This window comes from Chionomys nivalis, chromosome 3, assembly GCF_950005125.1.
Source record: "Chionomys nivalis chromosome 3, mChiNiv1.1, whole genome shotgun sequence".
NCBI classification, from domain to species: domain Eukaryota; kingdom Metazoa; phylum Chordata; class Mammalia; order Rodentia; family Cricetidae; genus Chionomys; species Chionomys nivalis.
The window spans coordinates 8953320-8979643 of NC_080088.1; the positions used below are offsets into that span (position 1 = coordinate 8953320).

The 26324-nt window shown below is 43.1% G+C and overlaps 1 pseudogene; it reads left to right on the top strand.

Moving 5' to 3' along the window:
• Window positions 1–333: 333 nt before the first annotated feature.
• LOC130870878 (cyclin-G1-like) lies at window positions 334–25957 on the top strand (annotated as a pseudogene).
• Window positions 25958–26324: the final 367 nt, after the last annotated feature.

Genomic DNA, 26324 nt, shown 5'->3' on the forward strand with positions numbered 1-26324 from the left:
GGAAGGTTCTTTAGACTGGCCCTGATGGATGTGGCTAGGATTGGTGCACAAAGAATGTCAGCATAAATGGGACATAGCTGCCTCAATCTAGTTAGAACCCGTATTTTAATTCTTCTTTCCCTCACGTCTCTACAGTTAAAGATGGGTGGGGGTAGCTCAGAACTTGCTCCCTGTGCCCTGGCTCCTCACATCAGCTGTCCACCCCCATAGGCCATGTGCATTCTACCACGTGATGCTGTTGTTTCTTCATTCATAAAAGTTCTTCTTCTCCTTCCACATAATTGGCTCCCTCCTTGAATGACAGCCTTCTAACATTTGGGAGTGGGAACGATTATGTATAGCAAACCCCCCAACATCAAGGAGGCTTCCCAGGGGAGAGTTCTGGATGAAGCCCCATATAAAGAGGTGAGGTAGCTGCTGGGAGGGCTTCAAACTCCTGAGTCACTGCTGTGTCACCGTTTACAGCTTGCTGTCTCTATTACAAGGCAAGCAGGAGGGTGTGTGAACTTATGTACAGTTTATAAGATCAAAATCGGGATACATTTGCCAATAGCTTTATTCAGGGTGGATCAAAGTAAAAGACAAAGGCCCCGAGACTGAAAGAAAAATGAGATTAAGATTTCATCACGGGCCCGGCTTTTAGCTGCACATCAAAGGTGTTGGGTTTAGTTAGCTTGCTTTAAGAACATGCTTAAGCGGGCTGTTGTATAATTTATTTCCCAGCATGAGGACTTTGAATACTGATAAACTAGAGACACTATGAGTGTAAAAAATAATTGTATATTTTGGTTATTCATATTTTATTTTTTCCTTTAAGGCAGGTCTCTGTGTTGCCTAGGCTGGTCTTAGTCTCCTAATCCTCCCTCCTCTTCTTTCTATGTGCATGGACAATAGGAATGTGCCACCATGTGTGGCTTCTGGTATTCATTTTGAGATTAAAAATTCAAAGGTGGGCTGAGGAGCATCTCAGTGGGTGGAGTGCTTGCCATGCAAACCTGATGCCTGACTTTGGGTTGCTAGAATCGACTTAAAAGGTGAACTGGAAAAGGTAGGAGTTTGTAATTCCCATGTTACTGTGAGAAGAGCGGGGGAGACAGAAAAATGGCAGGATCATGAGCCAGCTAGCCTGTCATAGGCAGTGGTGAATGAGAGTGACCTTGTCTCAGACAAGAAAGAAGTGGAGGACTAACATTCATGGTTGTCTGCCCTCCTTGCCAGGGTGTGGACACACACACACACACACACCCTTAAAAGCAAATATAAGGATTCTGGGTAATTTGAATAATTTACCTTTTATTGTCTAAAATTTTGGTTGAGATTCCCAGATGAGTCTTAACCACATCCATATCCAGAGTAGGAGCAAGGCCTCTGTCATTCACAAAGGAGAAAGGTAGAAAACTATTATTTTCCCTCTCTGGTCCTTGACTCAGGCTTGGAAGGATGTTTGGGTCCTGAAAGGAACTTCAAGATTAGAGAGATGACTTGCTTTAGAAAATCTGGACATTCAGTTTCACCTTTCAGCCTAGTGTCCTGCTCCTCACCTCAAGACATGAAGGGATTGGCCTCTCGGACTTGTCAGCGGCTCATTAGCTCAGCTTGAGATGTGAACTCTGTCATTTATGATAGGTGCTTTTGAGGAGATCATGGCCTAGAGGATGATGGTGGTGATGAGGGCATGGCTGAATTACAGTCGGGAAAGAGCTTCTGTCACTTGGGGTCCAGACAAAGGCCACATTCCAGGGTGCTGACTTGTGGTTCTTTTAGACAACAAGACAACAACTAAGAGGTCTCCTAAAAGATGCAAGAGACATCAAGAGGAAGTAATGTCGGGTGCATCTCTCAGCAGGGGGCTGAAGGAGGATCCTAAGCTCGTTACTAAAAGATTCATTTACTTTCCTAAAGGGAACTGAGGGCAAGCAGTCCAAAGATGCAACTCACAGTAGAGCAGGCATCGGACACCAGCCAGAAACGAAGCTGGACCACACTGTGCCCTCGTTCTCTGCCTTCTTCAGCTCCACTGCTGGGGCAATCAGACCTCAGCAAGGTCAGTGGGGGCCTCAAGGCATCCTTCCTCCAGTCTCCTGAAAATGAGACCTGGAGTTTGAAGCTTATATACACACATCTGCACCTTGATTCCTGAGTGGAAACTACACTTGGGTGTAAGATGACAAGAGAACCGTTAATAACAGTGAGTGACTCTCCTATGGGATCCAGGAAAGACGACCTGGGCCAAGGCAGGATGGTAGTTAGAGGCAAAGAAAATTAGCACTCTAAAATGTCTTTGGATAGCAGGGGAGAAGATAATAAAGATGTGTTGGTTGATTGTTCCTTGCTAACCTCACCGGCTTCATATCTGTTTGACAGCTATAATTTACAACAACAAATTACAGAAATCCAGAAGTCTTGGTTTTCTATCATCAATGCGGAGGTTGCTGTGGTAGATTCTTGGCTAAACAGCTTTACTCCGGAATCCTAGGTTTACATTATCCATTTGCTAATGGGGTTGTTCATAGATAACTTTTAACCCTCTTTTCAATACTGAACAATACCGGTTAACAAAAAGTAAACACAGGCTAATGTGTTTCTGTAAGTAGAGTCAAAGATTAAAATAATATTAAATATGTAAAATTGATTAAAGTATTGGAATGTTAATCCTGGTGATATTAAAAAGAACAGCACATTAAGAATAAAGTGTTCATTTCAGGAATGAGAGCTTGTTTAGACATTAGGAGATATGTGAACATTATTTACTGTCTTTAGAAGGAAAAGTGAAACATTATGTGCTCATTTTACTACGTTCAGAGAAGGGAACTGATGAGAACACACTTGCCTCTGATAGCTTTAGATAGACTACTGCACAGCCACATGTGGATATATATGTTTGAAAAAATAGTTGCACATCTCATATCTTATATATAAAGGAATTCCATTTAACTTGAAGACTTTCAAAATGACTATAAAAAGTATGATAAACACATACAGGGATTAAACAGTCCCTAATGAGGGGTATTTCCTAGGGTAGATTGCAGTAGGACATATGACTTTTTACAACTTTGAGCTTGCCTGTGAACTGAGCTCAAAGACAAGCATTTAGCTGGAAAACCAATAAACATAAGTGTAATGAACAAAATATTAATTTCTATAATTTATAAACACTCTCTAACCAATAAAGCAAATTACTGAATAGAAAACAGGCATTGACAAGGCAAGCTGTGCTCATTGCTCAAGGGAAAGTAATAAATTAGATCACTAACTACACACCAAATGAAAATTAAAATGAAAGAAGATTGAGCATTTTTCATACAACGAATGACAAAAACAGTATTTATTATTGAATATGAGGAAATGAACATTGTGCTACATTGTCCATAAAAGTATAAATGAAAAGACGATCTCAGAGGAGCATTTTGGGAATTTATGCCTTAATTTAAAATACTTGTTTTAATCTAAACTTTCTATCATGTAGACCACTTACATTTATTCGCAAAGATAAATATTTGACATTTATATGGAAGATTAAATAAAATGGGAATGACCTATACATCATTAGTAACTGGTAATAGGATTGTAGAAAGACAGTTTAATTCATAGTTTTATATGTATCCAGATGAAATGAAGTCCAAGACACAAGATAAGATGAGAAAAATTGTATGTTTCAGAAAATATGTATAATATGCTCTGTATCAACAAGAATAGGAATCAGCAGATACATCTGTAGTTCAATATCTCTTCATGGTGACTGTTTATAAAAAGTGGCTGGCTGAGGTCATGCCTTTGCTGGGATGAGATAAGATGAGTAATTTTCCATATTCTATCAGATACTTTAGAATTTGAATTTCGAAGAGAAACATGATTCTTGTTCTGAACTTTTACTGATCAATATGCTAAACCTTTGGGAAGCATCTTCAACCATCCCTAATGGATTTATATACATTTCCCCTGTGGTCCTGGCAGCCACAGCAACCATACATAGATGGACATAAATGGATGGACTTGAAGCACAATCTCATGGTGAAGATCTCAGAAGTTAGAATTGAAGTTACTGTGTAGAACAGAGTTCCTGTAGACTAGAGAATTAGAAAGAAATGGCTTCGGTCCATGTTAGAAAGTGTTTCCTGTGGAAAACCTGGTGGCTATAACGACTCTGAGGAAATAATAATCTTAGGAACAGCTATGCGAGATTGAAAAGGTCTCTCCTTGAGAGTTTCCATTGTACAGGTGAAAAGTAAAAAGGAACTGATGGGCTTTTGGTCCTCCTTCCCACCCAGCCTATGCTAGAACCCTGGATCTGACTGCTCACCTGCTCGTGATGTAACCAAAGGTGTCACAGCTGCATCAACCTGTAAGAGAGGCCATCTTTAGAAATATGATATTCAAGTAAAAACATGTCACAAAGTAACCGAGAGTAGGCCGTGTGTAGGGCTAGCTGCTGTTAAAAGAAAGAACAAATTCTCCCCAGGGGAAAAGAGAACTATAAAGACAAAGGAGAAAGTGGATGGGCTGCATAAACTTCTTTCATGGCTAGTCTTTGATTTTTGAGATCCAAAATTTGACTTAGAAGGAGAAATAAAATGAGGGGAAGATGTGCCGAAACCAACAGTGGCCAGAGACTGACAGGAGCTTCCTTTATCCACTTAGACACTGTATGAAATTTCTGACACAAAATTGGACATTAGTGACATGAATGGAGAGAATTCTTGACTATTATGAATAATCAAATCTCATAGAATGTATTAGACTTAACTTAGTCTGTAATTTATTTTTTTAATTTTTATTTATTATTTTTAATTTTATGCGCACAGGTATTTTACTTGCCTGTATATGTGTGCATCATGTGTGTATGGTGCTCATGGAGGCCAGTAGAGGGTGTTGGATCCCTTAGAACTTGCGTTTAGATGGTTGTAACTGTGTGGGCACTGGGAATTGAACCCTGGTCCTCTGAAAGAGCAGAAAGTGCTCTTAATTGATGAGCCATCGCTCCAGCCTTTATCTTTAATTTCTTAAAAAAATTCTTTTAAATTACATTTATTTATTATGTGTGTGTATGCATATGTACACTTCCATGGCACACATATGCAGGTCAAGGGATACCCTGTGGGTGGGAGTTGGTTCTTTTCTACCTATGATGTCCAAAGATTGAAGGGAGGTTATCAGGTGCCTTCAGACAATTCCAGAACTTAGGTGAAGTGAGAAAAGCTTTACCTGCTTGCTTGATACTGAGGGTGGGGTGCATTATAAGATACTGTATGCATTACTTGAATTAAAGATAGCAAGGCTGAAATTGAGTCTCCTGGGGACTAGGAGGGTTGTGCAGGTGTGACTGTCCCTTGGGTAAAAAATGGGTCCCCTGTCAGCTGAGTCTTTCAGTTTCAAGTTAATTTGCCAAACTACCAAACAATCAATCAAGACAAAAGATAAAAACAGCCATCAAGGACTCCCAGGAGGCCGCTGAAAATTTTCTTAAAGACTTCATCAACTGTAACGAGCCTACGAAAGAGAACATTTCTCTGTGAATTTGGATTTCCCTTTGGGGATGCCGATCTTCATTCACATGTGAAGAAGATGTACCTCATAAAATCTCATTAGTTCTGCCAAAGTCAATTGTATTACATTTTAGTTGTGTTGTATTTGGGAAATTCTTTTTCCTCCCTATTAGCCAATGACTTCACTATGCACAAGGGCTGGCAATATTACCAAATGTCCCACAGGCATGCTGGAGACATTAAATAATTCATGTGCATTAGAACTGTAAAGGAACAATGCATATATTGGTCTCCAAATAAAGCCAATGAAAAGAAGAATTGAGCTGCACGTTTCTGTTTAAATATAAAGAAATGAATTACTGCCTGCACCAGCACGTTCAGATGAGACATTGGATATCTATTTATTTTTTACAACAAGAGCTGGAGAGCAGCTAATAGTGTAGTTGCTATCAAAGACGGGGCTGGAGATCTGTGGAATAAAGCAAATCCATTTTAATTTGAACTAAAGTACACTGTCAGCATCACCATAGAAATGTCTCAGGGGCTAGATTTTATTAAAATATTTGTTTTTAATATCTCTTCTAATGTGAAGCGTTTCCCCCATTATTACATAAACTTTTTATGCTTAAAGAAGGAAGGAGAAGAAAACCCAAGCACTCCAACGAGAGCTGTATGAAGCACATCTTTATTTTTTTTTTTATTTTTTATTTTTTGGTTTTTCGAGACAGGGTTTCTCTGTGGTTTTGGAGCCTGTCCTGGAACTAACTCTTGTAGACCAGGCTGGTCTCGAACTCACAGAGATCCGCCTGCCTCTGCCTCCCGAGTGCTGGGATTAAAGGCGTGCGCCACCACCGCCCGGCATGAAGCCCATCTTGATGAGGAGGCCTGGCATTTGTCAACAGTCATAGCATGCTGGAGGCTGGCAGTCAGAGTTAGCATTCAAGAGCAAGCTGGATTTATCCTTCACTGATGGATGGCCTTTACAGCCGCTGATGTATCTTTTCAAGGTTAATTTTATTTTTACTAGACATCTCTTTTACCATCCAAAATTAAGTTGTTGGCTTTGTTTAAAACTGACTTAGTCCTGGGGACTGGAGAGATGGTTTGCTGTGTAAGTACACTTGCTGCTCTTGCAGAAGACTCTGGCTCGGTTCTGGATACCCACAGGGCAGCTCAGAGCCTCCTGGAACTCCAGCTCCCAGGGATACAACTGCCTTTGCTGACTTCATTGAACAATATGCACGGTATACAATCAGACAAAACATAATATATAAAATAAATAAATCCAAAATTGTCTTATGAAGCTAGAGAGAAGGCTTAGCGGTTTGATTCCCAGCATCCATATCAAATGGCTCACAACCACCTGTCACTCCAGTTCCAGGAGATGTGACACCCTCCCTCTGGCCTCCGAGGACGCTAGCACATATGTGTCACTCATGAACTCATGCAGGTCTCTCACACACACAAATAAAATTTAAAAAAGAAGATAAAATTGATGTATCACTAATGGGACAAAATTAACCCTTGTGGTTTCCAGATGAATGCAGAATGGGTGGGATTTGGGCTGTGTGAAACTGGGAGTGAAACTCTTTGGGAAAAAACCATCAAGGGAAGACACGTGAAGGTCCAGGAATGTTTCTCAAGTAGTCTTTGCTTTAGACCTTCAGGTGTGCTCTTCCTGCTTAATGTGGAGAGAGGATGTGGCAGTGATCAATTGTGTCACCAATAATCAGCCCTGAAAAATGACATGGAAGAGAAAGAGCCACAGAGATTTATGGCTGTGGCTGCCGGGGACTTGTTCCAGTGGCCCTTGGGTTCCCTGGTGTAAGGGCAGAGTGAGGGACGGACAACTCCTGCGTGATGGTAAAACTTCACTTAAAAGAATTCAGGGGAGACGGAAGCATTGTTGCATTTCGATTATGTTTAAACGGAACCTTATTAAGCAGAACATGGAGAGGTTATTTACTTAATTTAATTCATCTAAACAAAGCAGGGCTTCCATTTCTATGCTTTTTAGAACAAAAAAACCCATTTAATTTTAATTTTCCCTTTGTTCTTTACCACCTTGAGGTACCTGCTTTTGCGATATTCTCTCCCTGACCCTGAGTTCTGGCAATTTCTCGGCTCTCATTCCTTCCCAACCCTTTTCACTCCTCGGAGACGCTAACATAACACTACTGTAACCGTAGACAGCACCAATTCTGAACTGCAGCAGTGTTTTCATTAAGTGGGCCGGCTGCTGTGTGGGCAGGGCTTGACACATCTGCTCGACAGCGTTTTCTATTTCATATAATTTTCCGAAACCACACTGGCAAGGTCTCTTTCTCATAAGCGGTCCCCAAAGACATAGAAATAGTTTTTGCTCAGTGGCACTCTAAACTGAAATGCTATTTATGTCGGACGGACTTGCTTTCATCCGCTGTCTTCCCCAGGTAAGGAACTCTGAGCCACGGTGACTTTGAGGTGGTTTTGCGTTTTGTCTTGCCAGGTTCTGGGATTGACCTCTTGAGAGTTGCTTGCTCTTCTGGGTTGAGCAGCAAGGCTGTTGGTGTTGGTTAAGAGGAGGATGTGGTAGAGAAATTGTTATTTATTCTAATGTCACTGGTTGTGTGGAACTTGTATGCACTGACTTCATTTCATAAAATTAGGCCCAGCAGGCATCACACATTTCAAGAACACGGTAATATTGGCTTAATATTGTTTCCACTGGTCTGCTTTTTGGGTAGGCCAGCATGATTCCTTGAATAATATCCATCGTTTCTCTCCAAAAATCTTGTAAATAATATTTTACACCAAAGACAAATGTAAGTGTTTCTGATTCTGGCTTTCAGATGAATAAATGAATAAAATACTTCAGAGCTGAAACGTTTTGTGTCTGCCTGGAAGTAGTTCCTGAAAGATCTGCACAAGGGGAAATGTGGCTGTTGTGTATAGTGGTATAATATTTGTGTTTTAATAAATAAAACTTTCCTGAAGATTAGAGTGCAGATTTAAGTCAATAAAGGCCAGGAAGTGGTGACACACACCTTTAATCCCAGTACTCAATGCCACCCTGGTTTACACGAGGTTGAATCTGTCTAAAAGAGAAACAGAGCTCACATCAAGATGAGCCCAGCACTTGGGATCCCACACCTTTAATCCCATTACTAGGAAGTTGGAGACAGGAGTGATACGGCTTGGCAGAAAGAAGTATATAAAGAGGGGACTATAGCTCATTGGAGACTGAGGTTTGGTGGAGACACAGTGCAGATTAGGCAGGCTGAGAATTTCCCCTTTGGTCTGGAGCACTGGTAGAGGTAAAAGGTCTCTCTAGTGGCTTACTGCTTTTCTTCTCTGATTTCAGCTTTGGGCCCTAAAACTGAGTCTGGGTTTTGGTTAATTAAGACCAACTAGAATTTGTGCTACAGTTTTGGTTGTCTATTAAATCTTCAGAACTGGTTGTAGCTATATTAGAGTCAGTCTCCTTTCTAATTTTGATATCGAGAGACATTTTGGTTGCTGGACATTGAGTTGGTCCAGGCTGCGGTGCTGCTGAGTAAGCTTCCTCAAAGGACCAGCCATCTGTAGCAATGAATGACCCATGCCAAACCATTGGTGGTGTTGGGCTTGAGAAACCATGGGCTTTAGATGAAAGCCTCATTTGAATCATGACAGATAGGAGGCTAAATAATTCCGGTTCAAAGTACGTGCTAGAATGTAGCCATTAGAGGTCTGTGTCTTTATTTCAGGAGTTTCTCAGGACACATTTGGTGAATAAGGCAGAGTATCAGGTGACAATGAGAATGGAATTATCGAGAATCTGCTCTGCTCAGACCTTGTGGCGAGCTGCAGTGATGGCCCTCTGTTCAACCATTTCAGCCACGGGGCGTTACCATCACTGCTAGTCCTGTCCTATCAGTGAGGATGCTGACTCTATAAAAGTCAGAAAAAGAATGCTTGAAGCTGCATGAGTGGTAAAGCCTCGGGAACAATGATACAATATCAAAGATTTTGTAAATTTTGACCCTCTCCAACTCTGGTTTTAATTATTAGAGAATATTTTTTTTTTGAATCACAACTCAACCATGTGACTCAAAATCATTAGGTGGTCTTTATTCCCGACGATCGTGCGACTGTGCTCACTGCACCCTCTTCCTGTCAGTTCCGTTACTGTGTTTCTGTTGGATCCCAGTTTAAACATTGCCTTGTTTTCTCAGTCCATGAATTAAACTGTAGGTGTCCCCTCTAGAATTCTGTGTCTTACCCCCGACCTTCCCTCCTTGGGCATTCTCATCTTATTGTCATCAGGATCTTAACAGTTACATGGTTTTATAGACAGACACTGCATTCTCCTCTCATGTCACCAGGGTCTTAACACTTATGTGACTTTGTAAACACCGACCGTCACCAGGGTCTTAACACTTATGTGACTTTGTAAACACCGACCGCTCTTCGGAAATCTGAGAATCGCTAGCTGGAGTTGCATGGTTGCGCATGGTTGTGATGATGGATGATCATCACAAGCTTGGGTTGTATTTTGTTTCTTCAGTATCACTGTCCCCAGCCTTGAAACCTAGGTGGATAACAGACACATGGATGTGATTTGTCTTAATAAAGACCGCTAGTGAGTCTCCTCTTTTAACCCTTTCCACTTCCCAGTGTCCACTACATCCAGTTCTCTGAATTCTAGGAAACCATCTTGTTCCAACCCTTTCTGCAATCACTTCCTGGCCTGAAAATTCTATGACAGTTTGCAACTATCCTTCACCAAATCTTTCTTCTTATGAATAGCTTATTTGTTCAGATTTTCACTTGGTTCAGCAGATAGCAAAAAACATGTGAGAGGGTCTAGATTCCCTGCTCCAGAAAGGAGTTTAGAAAGATTTCTACTTCCTGATCATGACTTCAGTGTGGCTTCTGATGAAGAGAAGCAGTCCCTGATCTTTGAAGATCCTTCTAGGTGAGGTGACAGCCACACCTCCAAAGCCTGTTGCCATTGGCAACCACTAAATTAGAAGACTATTCTCTTAAGATAGCCACAGGACCCTTCAGGGGCTTGCCAGGTGAAGGGATATTTAGGTCTAGGACGGAAGTTCATGAGGTAGGCACATGGGCATCCGCTGTGTATCCATCTGACCTTGGGCTGATCTCTTTTTAACCCGCGTGTGGCTAATGTGAAGGGAGGTGATGGGACAGGGAACTCCATGGTCATCCCTTCAGATGCTATCTCCATGAGCCTGAGTCCGGCAGGCTTACTGTCCTGCTGTGTGTACGCAACTGTTGATGGCAGTGGGAGATATAAACTGGACGTGTCTCTGGAAGATAGTGAAACATCTCTGACTCCCTGTCTGTGTTGGAGTGTTGACCTGTGAAAAGACGACCCATGGGGTGTCTTCAAAGTGTGCCTTCTTCTTACTTCTCAGCCCATGACCCAGGTTAAACGGAGCTCACTTCAGAGCCAAAATCAATGCACAGTGGATGACCATGCTTCTACTCTTCTGATGTTCATGATTCCGGCTGACTTTGACAAGCTAGCAGGAATGCATTTTCTGTGTATTCAGAAAAAGATTAAAACATCTTAGTATATTAGGGCCTCTTTCTTCCATTCAGGGAATGGTAGCACTCCAAATGGATTTTTTTTAAGAATAGGACAGTGATTTTCTTGCTAGTCTATATAACTGGCTAACAGATAGAAACCTGTCTCAATCCAGAAACAGACAAGCAGGAAAAACATAACATAGAAATAGATTTGGTCTTGGGAGCAACAGAGAGGGGGGGCTCTTCTTATGTTTATTATAGTTCTGTTATTATAGTTCTGTTCATTATGAGCCAGTGACTCCCTAGGAAGAGGAGGGCACTATCTGGAATGGTGATTGACAGGAACGCAAGGCTGGGATGTCATTTGCATCCTTAGCTGAGGATAATTTCACCACATTCACGATCTGACCTTATGCTCAGTTACTGCTTGAAGTGCCTGACAGGAGCTCCCTCAGTGCACGCAGCTCCCCTTGCAGTTTTTCAACTACAAATCTGTTTTTCTTGTTCCAGTTTGCTCTCTGTTTCTGCAATAAAACATGCAGACCAAAAGCAACTTGGGGAGGAAAGAGTTTATTTAGCTTACTTCCAGGTCATAATCCTTCACTGAGGGAAGTCATGGAAAAAAACTAAAGAAAAAAAAAAAAAAAAAACTAGAGAAAGCTGCTTGTTGAAGCCAACTCTCTGGCTCGTGCTCAGCAGGCCCCATCCCAGGGCCAACTTCCTAGGGATGGTGCCACCCACAGTGGCCATAACTTCCCATGTCAATCATCAGTCAAGACAGTCTGACAGAGACAGTTCTTCAGTTAAGGTCCCCTCTTCCAGGTGGGTCCAGTTGACAATATAGGATAAAAGACACTGATATGTAACAAGATCTCCAGTTATCTTTACATAACTTTCTAGAATGTTCAGCACATGAAATAATGTTTTGGAGAAGGTGTCTCAACTTGACGTACCCCTGATGGATGTAGAATGCTTTCAGGATCGTGCTGTTGTTTATTTGATTTTGTCTGTGTGTCATTGCCCACTGTCTTAGTGTGTTCCAGCTGCTGTAACAGAATGTCAGAAACTGAATGGCATAAGCCAGTAGAAATCTGTCTCTCACAGATTTGGAGTCTGGGAATTCCTTCCACGGTAATTCTATATGCCTTAATGGTAGACACCCTCTTACTGTGAATTCTCAGATTTCTGTGAATTTATGTGAAAGTCCTGTGTTATCTGTTCCTCTTCCTCCTCTCCTTATCCTCTTCTTCCTCCTTCTCCTCCATCTCCTCCTCCTTCCCAGCAGTCTCATCCTGAGGACCCGATTCTCATTCTCATGACCTAATTTTAACTTCATCATCTCTCAATGGTACCATATTCAGTTACCATCATATTAGGGGCTAGGGCTTCAACATAAATTATAGAGAATCATGAATATTGAGAGCATACCACTTACAAAATAGTTCCTCTGATTCCAGAATTGCTTCATCCACAGGGTCTTTGCTTATATCTGTGGAGGTCTAACTCTATGCCATATGTGTTCCTTAGGTACCTAGTACATATATCATGTCTGTTCTTCATGACAATACTATGGACTAATCATGGATACACATGAGGACATTGAAGTGCAAGAGTTAATAAGTTGCCCCTAATTGTACAGCTATGAGGTATTGAACAGGACTCTATGGGGTGGGTGGCTGAAGGGTTTACTCTTAACTTCATATATATCTAATTTCCAACTTCCTGTCGGCCCTAGACTCCAGGTGCTGCTGTGATGTGGGATTCCCCTCTGTATGCTGTGAATACCATTGGTTAATAAAGAAACTGGCTTGGCCTGATAGGGTAGAGAAAAGTTAGGTGGGAAAACTAAACTGAATGCTGGGATAAAGAAGGGCAGAGTCAGGGAGAAGTCTTGTAGCCCCACCAGACACAGACACTGGAACTTTAGCTGGTAAGCCACAGCCTCATGGCAATACACAGATTACTAGAAATGGTTAAATTAATATGTAAAAGCTAGCCAATAAGAAGCTAGAGTTAATGGGCCAAACAGTGATTTAATTAATAACAATTCTATGTGATTATTTTGGGTCTGAGCTGCCGGGTAGCCAGGAAACATACAAGTGGTCTCCCTACAACATGCGTGTGCTTTCTTCTACATGTATGTGATGTCCTTCTGTATATTATGTACCAAGAAGAGCAGTAGTTTGATGGAGGAAGATCATTGGTTAATTAATAAAGAAACTGCTTGACCCTCATAGGTTAGAACATAGGTGGGCGGAGTAAACAGAACAGAATGCTGGGAGGAAGAGGAAGTGAGCTCAGATGCAGGGCAGCTCCTCTCAGAGGCAGACAGGATGAAGCAAGCCGCCAGGTCAGACATGCTGAATCTTTCCTGGTAAGACTGATGCTACATAGATTATTAGAGATGGGTTGATTGGGATATGAGAATTAGCCAGTAAGGGCTAGAGCTAATGGGCCAAGCAGTGTTTAAAAGAATACAGTTTGTGTGTTGTTATTTTGGGGCATAAGCTAGCCAGGCGACCGGGAGCTGGGTGGCAGGAACGCAGCCAGCAGCTCTCCACAACAGTAGTTGCATATGTATGAAGAAAGCCCTTGTAAAGCACTCAACGGAGGCCCCAGAACCATGCAAAGTAATTTTGCAGACCACCCAGTCTATAAAAAGATGCTCAGCAGCTTGGTCTGACCAGTGTCTTCAGGATGCTCTCGCTTTCCCCTGCACATTACCACTTCTGGACTGCGTCAGTGGCCTTGACTGTCAATGGGTAATGGTAATTTCTGGATTCTCTGTAAGCCAAAGGCAAGCTTGAGAGCAAGAAGAGCTTTGCCAAACCTCGCTCTCCCACCACTCTTGGGGTTTGAGATTCCTTGTCTCCTCTGTATTAAATCACATTCAACTAGGAAGATCCAAAGGAGTCGCCAGAACACTAAGTGATATGATTATACGCTTTGTTTTTCTCTGGGAAAACGGACAAAGCAATGCCACAGTGATGTTGCCTTTTAGCTTCTGTAGATAGAAATTGTGTCTGATCGAGGCACACTAACTATTCTAGTATCATAGCTGTAAAGCACAACCTCTTACCAGGCCGCTTTTCAATTTCAGAGCTGGGAAGAGGTGATTCCTCACTTTGGCTGCTCATTCATTCAGCGCCATTTCAGTGATTTTTGATAAAGATGCATGCCTGAGCTCTATTCTAGCCTAAATCAGGATTTATGGTATTCTAACCCTCAGGTATTAAAACGTGAAACATCGCTATTTGTATGTGTGCATCTGTGGTGTTTCATGTCCCATCTCAGCTTCCGTATGTCTGGGCTTGTCATGTGGTCACCAGAGGGGTGCATTAAATCACCGCTGTCTTTACGGTGCTCTTTCTGGACGTCAGTGTAGCTCTCTGAAACTCCCACATGTGTGCCCACCATCTGTAAGATTTACTAAAATGCAAACTATAATTCAGTAGCTCTGGTGGGGCCCAGATTCCGCACATCCCCCGTGGTTCCGGCTGGAACCCTCTGCAAGTACCTAGCCAGCTCCCTTCCCTTTTCCTCTTCCTTCAGCCCCGACCTTTCCCTCTGGCTTGATTGACAGATCTGTTCTGACCTGCTGTCCCTCCAAATACTGTCACCTGTGGAAGTCTGAGTGGAACCCTTTGCTCTCCATACTCTGTCAAGGCTCCTGGTCACTTTACCAGGACCAGCTGCCTTCAGGAATCTCTAGCTAAGGGAAGGCATTCTTCAGCTCCAGAAAATATAGATGGATATGAACTGCTTTACTGTACAGACAACAGTTTGGCATTCTTACTGTAATCCTTTTTCTGCACCTGCCTTGCAAAATTGGATCTACCTGGGGAACCTTTAAAAAACAGCTAATGGCTAAGCACGTTGCCACACTGCTATCATACCAGCGACTCGGAAGCCAGAGGTAGGAGGATGGTTTGGATCCAGGCATTCAAGGCCAGCCAGGACAATAGAGTAAGAATTGGTGTCTTAAAAGAAAAAGGCTGGGCGTGCTGGTGTGCACGGTCAAAATCCTAATACCTGAGAGATGGATGTAAGGGCATTGGAAGTTTTAAGTTATTTCTGGCCATGTAGGGAGCTTGATACCAACCTGGACTAAATAGTAAGAACTTGTCTCATAGTTACTGAGCAAGGAATGAAATGAAACATAAATAAAAGCATCAACTGCCCAGGAAGCATTACTGGAGATCCTGAAAAAACAAAACAAAAACCAATAATAAAAAAGAAAAAAAAAACAAGCAACCAATCAGCAACAACAACAACAAAACTGGTCTAAGTGGAGACCTGAGCGTGGGTATTAATTTATTTTTAAAAAAACATGTATGTATGTGTGTGTGGGGGTGGGGAGTATATGCACAGTATTGTAGGTGCCCAGTGAGGACAGAGGTGTCGGATCTCTTGGGGCTGAAGTTACAAATGGTTGTCAGCGGCTCCCTGTGGGTGCTGAGGACTGAACTCAGGTCCTGCGTGAGAACAGTAGGTGCCCATAACTGCTGAGCTATCTCTAGTCACAGCATTAGGACTCCATAGAGCTGACCAGAACATTCTAATTTATTTTTGAAACTGGTTTCTTTTTTTATTTTAATTTATTTGAAAAAAGCTATCTTTTCTCATTTTACATGCCAAATCCATTTCCCACTCCCTCCCCTCCTCCTGCTCTCTCCCCTCCTCCTGCTACCTCCCCTCCCTGTCCCATGCCCATCCCACACCCCCATCCACTCCTCAGAGAGGGTAAGGCTTCCCTTGGGGAGTTAACAAAGTCTAGCACATTGCTTTGAGGCAGGCCCAAGGCCTTCCCCACTATATCTAGGCTGAGCAAGGTATTCCTCCAGGGAGAATGGGTACCAAAAAGCCAGAACAAGCAATAGCAATAAATCCTGGTCTCGCTGCCAGTGGCCACACAGTCTTCCCCAGTCACACAACTGTTGTCCACATTGAGAGGGCCTAGTTAGGTCCTATGCTGGTTCCTTCCCTGTCAGGCCAGAGTTGGTGAGCTTCCATTAACTCAGGTAAGCTGTTTCAGTGGGTGTCCCCATCATGGTCTTGACTTCTTTGCTCATATTCTAACTTCCCCCTCTCTTCTATTGAACTTTGGGAACTTAGCCCAACACTCCACTGTGGTTCCCTGAATCTGCTTCCATCAGTTGCTGGATGTAGGTTCTATGATGACATTTAAGATAGTCATCAATCTGACTACAGGACAAGGGCAGTTCGGGCATCCTCTTCACTATTGCTTGGGGTCTTAGCTGGGGTCATCCTTATGGATTTCTGGAATTTTTTTTTTAGTGCTAGGTTTTTTGCTAGCCCCATAATGGCTCTCTCAATCAAGATATCTCTTTCCTTGTTCTCCATCTCTGCCCTTCCCCCATCTCGACCATCCCATTCCTTCCCTCCTCTCCCAATTTTCTCAGGAGATCTTGTCTATTTCCCCTTCCCAGGAGGATTATGCATGAAACTGGTTTCTATTAAGTAGCTCAGCTGGCTTTGAACCTGTTATGCTCTTGCCTCAGTCTACCCCATGTTTTAGGAGATGTGTTTAGGTTTGGGAATCACTGGTCAAAGCAAATATTTGAGGGAACCACTTGTTGCTTTGGCTCATGGATAATGCATTTGTCAGCTACTGCTGTGTAATAGGCAATCACAAAACGCCACAAGCTTGATTGCTTCCTCTCTGCTGTGAACCACTGAGAGTGACTGTAAATCCTGATGCTGCCCATGTCACGAATATCTCCTGCCTCTGCCGCGGGTTTAGTTTATCTTGGGTTCATAGGAGTTTCACCCAGCAAAGAACCAGGGCCTTCTGTCCTCATGGCAATTATAGCAGATGTACAAGCAAAGTGAGTGGATGCATTTGGTGTCGCTGAAGGCACAGGCTACAGCTGCCATTCTTCGGCTTAAATTCTACTGGCCCAAGTCAGCTTCAGGCTAAAGCCGACATGCTCGACTGGGATCCCATGGCTTGTTTAAGCTGTTGTCCTTGGCTTTCCACTCAGTGGGAATACAATAGAGAATGACTCTTGTGCGGCATTTCTCTCTAGACCTAGGAAGAATTTAGAAGTCAATTACTGCTGCCTCTGTTTACTGAAAGTTATAATTTAAGCTTATTTGTCATCGTCTGCCGATGAATGGGTGGCTTCGTGGTTTCACGCAAGCCTGTATTAGATCCCAAAAGAAAAGAAAACACGATAATAAGAAGTTAGATTTTGCTTCTCAGTAAATATTAATTTTTTCCCAAGTACTCCATTAAAACATTCCTTTGGCCACGGGAGCTTGCTTCCTCCTTGGTGCTGGCCCTGCTCATCACTAATGGATGGCATCTGTGTTAGAGGTCCCAGGCATCCGGCATTGTTTCTTCCTCATAGACACTGCTGGGTGGACCCAGGAGCTTTCTTTTCTTCCCCAAGTCTTTCCGTAAATTCCTTTTCTAGAACAAAACTCAGGAGTCTGTTCTTTTGCCCAGTGGACAAGCTTCCTAGGCTTCAGCTCCCCTTTGTGCTCTGGGACGCTCTTGCCTTTGCAAGCGGGCTGAGCTCCAGGGGTTCTAGCATGGAGCATTCCCTGTCTCCCTACAGTGTCTGAGGGATCTGGGGAACTCATCAGTAAGCTGAAAGACTTTGTCACATGTCCCTTCATAGGGCACTGGGCCATATGGTAGGTACAAATTAAAAACAGTAGCGACCTAGATATCTAATTATTCCCCAAGGCAAATATGTAAATCAAGCACACTGATAATTCTGGCTTGCAAACTTGAATCACATGATATTCATTTTTGTGAAATGAAATGAAAAGAGAGAAGAATGGCATTGTTTGCTAACCTTTAGGAAGGTTACTCTTGGCTCAATAAAGCTGAGAGGTCTGAGACAGACTGGATTAGTACATAAGAAAGATAAGGATTTGTGTTCTGGATCAATAAGGAATTGCTGTGTGACTTTGAGAAAATGCCATAACCTCTCTGATTCTTGGTTTATATGGATACTACTCTTCCTTACAGAAGTAGCAGAATATAGCTAAATCTCACAGCACACAATGGAGCTTGGGAAATTTTGACCATGGAGTAGCTATGCTTTTGGCTTTAAAAAGCTGTGTTGATTTGAGCATCACAGCTTCCCTAAAGTTTATCCCTTAAATTTTACTCCGTCAAATCTCTTTGTCACTGAGCCTGACCTATCTGCAAACGCACCAAGGCCTCTGACATGTACAGCTGTTGTCTGGGTCTGAGGAGACACAGACACAGTTTAGGACTTCCAGACTGATGAGGGTGATCTGTCCTTACACGCTTGATTCATGGTGTCGGCTTCCTCATCTCTGCATCACACTGAGGTCTTCCCTCACTCTCCTGTCCTGGTTACTATCTCTGCCTTAGCACTTGATGCTAGATTTGCAAACCAGATGCCTAAGCTAGATACAACCATGTCGGTCAGGACCAAGCAAATCCATTACGTGCACTGATCACATGTGACCTATCTGTTTTCTGATCTTGCTTCTTGGCTAAGTCCTAAGTGGAAAAAGTTTTCAAACATCTGGGTTTGGGGTGAAAAGGTGGAATTGCAATTGTGTATGCTACTTTGCATGTACAGGGATGACTTTGGTCCTTTCTTGGTATTGCTGTTGTAAGACCACAACCCAAAATAACTAAGTCAAGAGTGTACATCATCGGACAGTTTAGAGCCCATCACTGAAGGAAGTCAGGACAGGAACTCAAGCAGGAACTTGGAGGCAGGAGCTGATGCAGAAGTCATGGGGGAGTGCTGCTTACTGGCTTGCTCCCCACGGCTCAACCAGCTTTATTTCTCATACAAACTTAGGACCACCTGCCATGGAATGACAGACACCATCCACACGATACTTATAGCCTGCCCCCAACAGTTGTCTGCGCCTTCATGTCAATTATCAATCAAGAGAATGTACCATAGACTTGTCTACAGGTCAGTCTGATAGATCCATTTTCTCAACTGAATTCCTTCTTCCCAGAAGAAAAGACTGTCAAGGTAACAAAAACAGAACAAAAGAAAGAACACAACCTAATCAGAGCACTCATGTGGGTTCCAGGTGCTTAACACAACCTGATCAGAACACTCATGCAGGTTCTAGGTGCTCAACACCTGATCAGAGCACTCATGCAAGTTCTAGGCGCCCAACAAAAACCAAATCAGAGGACTCATGTGGGTTCTAGCTGTATAACATAACCTAATCAGAGCACTCATGCAGGTTCCAGGCACCTAACAAAACCCAATCAGAGTGTGCATGCAGGTTCTAGGCACTCAACACAGCCTAATCAGAGGTTCCAGGTGCTTAATGCAACCTAACCAGAGCGCTCATGCGGGTTCCAGGTGCTCAACACAACCTGATCAGAGCATGCATGTGGGTTCCAGGTGCTTAAAACAACCTAATCAGAGCACTCATGAGGGTTCTAGGTGTTTAACGCAACCTCACTCATGTGGGTTCTAGGCGCTTAACACAACCTAATCGGAGCATGCATGCAGGTTCCAGGTGCTCAACACAGCCTAATCAGAGTACTCATGTGGGTTATAGGTGCTTAACACAACCTAATCAGAGTACTCATGTGGGTTCTAGGTGTTTAACACAGCCTCACTCATGTGGGTTCTAGGTGCTTAACACATCCTAACCAAAGCACTCATGTGGGTTCCAGGTGCTTAACACAACCTAATGAGAGCACTCATGTGGGTTCCAGGTGCTCAAACGACCTGATCAGAGCACTCATGTGGGTTCCAGGTGCTCAACACAACCTGATCAGAACACTCATGCGGGTTCCAGGTGCTTGATACAACTTAATCAGAGCACTCATGTGGGTTCTAGGTGCTTAGCACAACCTAAGAGCATTCATGTGGGTTCCAGGTGCTTAGTACAACCTAATCAGAACACTAATGTGGGTTCCAGGTGCTTTCTGAGATCCAGGACTCCATCTTGTATGTTTCGATGATGTTCCTCCCTGTGCTCTGGACATTCCATGTTTGTTGTTGTGTTTAAGCAGTTGCTAGTACAAGTGAGACTTAATGTAACTTATTTGTTCACTGAAAGATAAATACTTCAAGATCATATTAACACAGGGCTAGAAAATGTCTCCATCTTTGAAGAAGACTTACTTCTCCCTTGGAAAAATTAGACAGTTTAAGAGAAATCTGTGATGGAATTCAAGGATGCAGAGATGCCACTCTGTAGCCAGGGAGCCTTCATTCAGCACTGACCGTGTGTGGGGCTACTTCCAGCTCAGGAAATTTTCAATGAGAGAAGCATGAATGCTGGTTCCTTGGTCTCAAGCCCTTCCCTAGACATAGACATCAGAGCAGGCGGAAGTGGCATAGGCTGTTCGCTGCTTGTCACTCAAGCCCTACAGTGAAGCAAGGAGGTGAGTGGAGACCGCTTACACTGAGTCATGACAGAACAGAGCTATCATGGCTTCATCAAGGAACAGAGAGTCATGGACCCACTGAAGTGAATGAGAGACATGTGTCATATTACTTACAGCAGATCTGGTGACATCTAATGCTAATTAGGTCATAAGAACATCGTGACGCTCAGACTTAAAGATAACAGTCAAGCCAAGCTGTGCATTACGGGAAATGAAGTCAATGAAGGAAGCTCTATGATGTCAGCATTTTGTGTAGCTAATCCATGCTGGCCAGAAGGTTAGGTGTGTTTAAAGCATTTTGTCTCAGGAGGCTCGACTTCTGTAGACTGGGACATGACCCCATTGTAATACAAGAAGCATTTGCATTCAGAAGCACGGGGATTACGTTGGCCTGGGTGGCCTCTGCCATCTTGTGAGAAAAATCTCAAAGCTTCAGAGGTTTCAAGTCGCACTTTTCAGACTCGGCATTCACATATGTCACCTTTACTTTAGGACTGTGGCCACGGCGTCAGCCTACAGCAGAGCTGGCCAGATGAAGGCAGAAAGGAACGAGGCAGAGCTGCCATCGACTTAAAACTATGCCCAATCGCTTTCAGTCACATTTCATTTGTGACCAGCCTGACTCCTTCCCTCCGCATCTCCACCCCCCCCGCCCCCGTGCAGCTGTACAAATTGATCAGAAAGAGAAAGGCAGAATAAACATGGGCTTGCTAAAATGAACATTTAGAGAAAAGCTCTGTACCTTTTTGAAGAACTAAAAGAGGAAAAGGAACATATTATATAGATGATGTAAATGGTAAAATAGTCAAAAATATTTGAAGGAATTAGTGGAATGTTGTGAATGCTAAAGAGAAGAGTAGAAAGGAGGAAGGATGAACATCACAAATTGTATTTCTTGGGCTGGAGAGATGGCTCAGACTTTAGGAGTACACACTGTTCTTGCAGAGGAGGAGCTGAGTATGGTTCCCATCACCACTGTCTTGCAGCTCAAAACTGTCTGTAGCTACATATCCAGGGATGTGATAGCTTCTTCTGGCCTCAGTGGGGGACTACATTCATGTGCCCATAGCCACAGATGCACACACACATTCCTACAAATTTATACTTAGTTTATGCTTCTCTGGTCAAGTTTTTTTCTTGTTAAGCTTAAAAAAAAAAAAAAGATACAGAGCAAAAGATACCATGGGTCTCAGTGAGATGCATATTTGCTCTTAATCTCAAGACTGAGACCAGAGCTCAGAATGGTGAGGTGAAGGAGTTCAAAGGTTTTCAGAGCACAGTGAGAGTGGACAGTTTCCAAGGTGGGAAGGAAAGAAGTGCCACCTCCACCCGAACCAGAAAGAAGCCTGTGTGTCACTTAGCACCCAGCTATACTTAGCCTGGAACTCTGTCCTCTCCCTGGTGGTCTCAGGCCAGCAACTCAGACTCTCAGGAGCCATAGGACCAGAGGAGGACTAAGACCAAGTTCATGCGATATAGATCTGGCAGGAGAACCTTTCTTTCTCTTGGATCAATGGAGCCAAATAAATGGAAGATTTCCTCAGGAGCTATGGGAGTGAACTATATACATCACACATGTAATTAAAATCTAATTGTATCAGACTCAGAAATAGAACTGTGTTGCTTCTTGATGGTTATAAGTCTATTTTGAGGCAGGAACCAAGGAGAACCAAATATCTCTATCTCTATATCTATATGTAGTTTGTTTTTAGCTAAAATCCCCTTAGTAAATAGTTAAAAAAATCTCTGACTCAAGGTCTACATGGGACATTATGGCTGGTGCTTCTGTTTGTATATAATAGCTGCTCGTCAGAAGCTGAGGAGGCAGCTGGGTTTCACAAAGGAGGTGTTCAGTAGTGCTGTTGAAAACATGATATGTGCTCCAATCATTTGGGGATCTTGCTAAACCCAGAGCCAGTGGAATAGCTCAGGGGTGGGGTCCTGGATTCCCTTTCCTTGTTTCTTACCTGGATCTACCACTGCCGTCTTTAGACTGTAATTTCAGGCATAGAGACCGCCGGCTATTACACCGTCATACCAGGATGGCAAACTTAGAACCAATTGCTGCTTTTGAAAAAAAGCATCAGCTGTTTGAAGAGCGTTTGAGACATTTCTCTGCAGTAAGACAAGGTGGAACCACTGCTTATCTTGTAGATACGAGTGAGAAAAGTCTCATTTTGCTTCCACGCCATCCTACTTCTATGGTAGAGACAAACTTTCCACCTCCAGAAAGAGAGGAGATTAAAAATGAAGATGTTCTTTTTCTTGCATAGTGTAGAAGGCAATGGAGATGGGCGAGTGCACACCAGCAATTGAGTGTAAATGCTTACACAGCCGTGACAACCCCTGGATAATAGGTATTTCAACACCAAGAAAATATATTGTCACTTGCACTCAGAGATCATAGTGCCAGCCATTCCCAGGAGCAGTACCCATTTCAGTAATGATGAAGATTCGACCGTTGTTCATATGGGTTTCTTAAGATTTGCCTCACAAAAGCAAAGTTACGGAAATGCCCAACTGATCAAGAGCGACGGCTGTTACCGCGGTCGAACACATTTGCTCCCTTGAATGCTGAGCTTTAGTCTCAGGGACACAGTGATTCAGTTTAGTTACATCTTTTCACTTTTTTTTTTTTTTGGAGTAATTTATTAAACAGAGATAGAGGACCTATTGTGTGCTAAGTGTGGCGCCAGCACTCAGCAAGGACTTCGTGGAGATATCTGTGAATTGCGGCTGATAAAGCATTGAACGCTGTCATGATTGAACAGCATTTAACAGGAAAACAATGACTTAAAGTGAATCGTCTTGGTGAAGAGACTGAGGAGTTGGAAGACATCATTGTAGGAAGTTTCAAACAGTGACCAAAGACAGGTTTCCAAGAAGCCATAACAGACAAAAACTACTAGGAAATGAGAAATTTACATAAAATCCACACAAAGTTGCATTATTATGTTCCCGTCATTGTTATGGTCCTATAATTGTTAGACCAGAGGAAAAGTTTACTTCTTGATAAAATAACCTTTTAAAAATTTTTAGCCATGTGTGCACAAATGTGTGCATTCACAAGAAAGCCAGAGGTCAACCTCAAGGGTCATTTCCCAGGACAAAGGACATGGGACTCATTGAGATGGCCAGGATGGCTGGCCAATGAGCCCAGGGATTTGCCTGTATTTTACTTCCCTAGCAATGAGATTCCAAATACATGCCACCATGCTGGGCTTCTTTTACATGGGGACAGAACTCAGGTTCTCGTGTGTGTGCAGAAACATTGTACCAGCTGAACATCTTCTCTGTGCCTGTTAGGAAATCTTAGCTGCATCAAGAACCAGAAGATCAAGCAGATCATTAGATACTGCTTGAATGAATTGTATGGCCCAAGAATAAACTGTAAACTCATGGAGGCAGGAGCTGTAAACTCGGCTTGGTTAATATAGAGTAGAGACCCAGAGCTGCCGGATTTCAGAGGTATCCGCCTTGTCTGAAGGCGCTCACTAAAAACTCCTGTTCCGTACCTCAGACCACATCTTTGGCATGGTTTGCATCATAGTGTGGTTTGGTTCTTCTGCCTTTAGGATTTTCTTGAATTTGGGTTTTTTTTTTTTGGCTTAAAAATGTTTTAGGTAAGAATATTCTAAAATTCAATCCTATCCATTCACAAGCCTCGTAAGGCTCAAAGCGATAGAGAAGCTTCAAACAGAATTGAGAGGCATATAAGCGTGGATGTCAGCAATGGAGATGGGGCATATGAAATCATGACGCTACGGTGGACTCAGCTGATGGCTACAGGGTATCATGGATTTAACCAGATTTGAGCTGAAGTTATTCCCCTCTACCTCATTTACAATAAATTTAATGATCAGACTCCCAGAGTCACTGGGCAATATCACAGTCTGCTTTTGTCACAGAGGGCTTCACTGTTTCTTTTCCCCACCGGCAATATGCTGGGAATCACAATTCTGGGTATTGTCTGGGTATTGTGCTGCCAATCACAGAGAAAGGATGCAAGAGGCCAAGGACTGACAGCAGGATCTGACACCTTCTGCATATTCAACACTCCTAGGAGATGCTCAGGGTTCCTAAGGAAAGCCTCAGAATGGACCTCCTGGGAAAGAGACTCTGAGTTAAGGGGACTCTACAGTGTTAGCCTGGCTTATTTGCCCTCCTCATCTGCACTCCACCACCTGGGGCCCCAGGGCTATATACCTAGGAATTGTTAAGTGTACTGGGAAAGAACATTTTCTTTCTATGAACCTTCCTCAAGATACCCATCTGAACACTTATCTGGACCCGTGGTTCTCTGTAAAGCAGGATTTCAATTAGTCTAGTATGTATGACCTTTTAAACTGGCCTTTGCTTTCTTTTAAGTTAACCAGGGATTGCATGTGACCTGTAGTGACATAGATGGAATCCTTGCCCTGCCTTAGAGCAGGGGTTCCAGATTGAACAAACGGGAATACAGACATCAAAGCTCTGAGCTGATCCCGAGAAGGGCGATGTTGCATCTGCTGTGCTGCAGAGCCCTTCATCAGCTCAGCTTCCCTTTCCTGGGCTCTGCATTCCCTCAGCTCATAAGACTCTCAGATATGGTACCATGGAGCTAGGGAAAGCAGGTCCTGGAGAGCATGGCCACTGGCGGGGAGTAGATGCTGTCCAAACGATAGAGGTACTGACAAGTGACTCTCAGGAGCGCTGTGGCAGCACAATACCCCACTGGAACAGGTGTCTAGTGTCACCCGGAGGTCGGACACTCGAAACTGAGTGTGCACGTGACAACGACCTCAGAATGGCTGCACAATAAGGGACTTGGAAGTAAAAGGACTTTTAGTCTAACTCGGTTCTTGGGCTTTGACATGAAGACATGTTCTCCAGCTGTGAATTTACTGGCCAGATTCTAAAGGTCAAGTTCAGCCAAAGCATCCTCAGGTGTATTGGGTTAAGCTGTTTTACATTTTTATTTTTAATTAGAGAGAGGGAGACGAAAGCGGGTGGGGGGAGATATCAGAGCACTAAGCCACGGAGTGTTTTTTTCTCTTTCCATTCCTCTTTATGTGGGTTCTGGAGATTGAAGCAGGGTCAGATGGTTGGATGGCAAATGCTTCACTGCTGATCCACTTGGGTCCTGAGCTACTTCTGTTTGGCTCTAAAATTAGTAAAAGAGGAGAGGGATGCCCCACTGGCAACTTGGTCTGCTTAAGTCAGTATGGATGTTTGGTTTCAGACCTGGTGAGAATGGAAATAAATGTTTTAAGGAAGATGTGTTGGAAAGTCAAAGCCATTACCGCTGTTCAAAACCTGCAGCTCTGCTATTTGCTCATTCATGGGAGCTTGCCATTTGGAAGCAGAAATAGATTTACCTTTGAGAGGGCAGGAACAGCTCAACTATGGCATGTCACTGCAGGATTGTATCCTTATGTTCTGTGTTGGCACGGTGGATCACTGCTCAGGGAAGCCAAGCACTAATGTGGGTAGAATGCATGGAGGAATGGAGTGTCTCCAGAAACATCCTGAGATAAATGGTTGAGGTCTGACCTTCTGGCAAGAGCCTGGATCCAAGCGTTTAACTGAATATTAATCATGCGCACGCTCTAAAGCCACCCTCAGAAGTTGAAAGGGATTGTTTCTGTGTATGCCGCCTGGCTACTGAAGCATAGGCCTACAGAATAACACACCTCCAACAAGTCTCTTAATTGACAATGTAGGATATTATTCTCTGCAAAGAGAATTGAAAAATGGCAGTGCAGAGATCTCATCTACAATTGAAGAATTGAAATGATTACCTTCAAAATAAACAATATGGGATTGATAGGGTCTTAGTTAGGGTTTTTGTTGCTGTGAAGAGATACCGTGACCCAGGAAACTCTTATAAAAGAAAACATTTAATTGGTACTGGCTTACAGTTCAGAGGTTTAGCCCATTATCATCATGGCAGGAAGCATAGT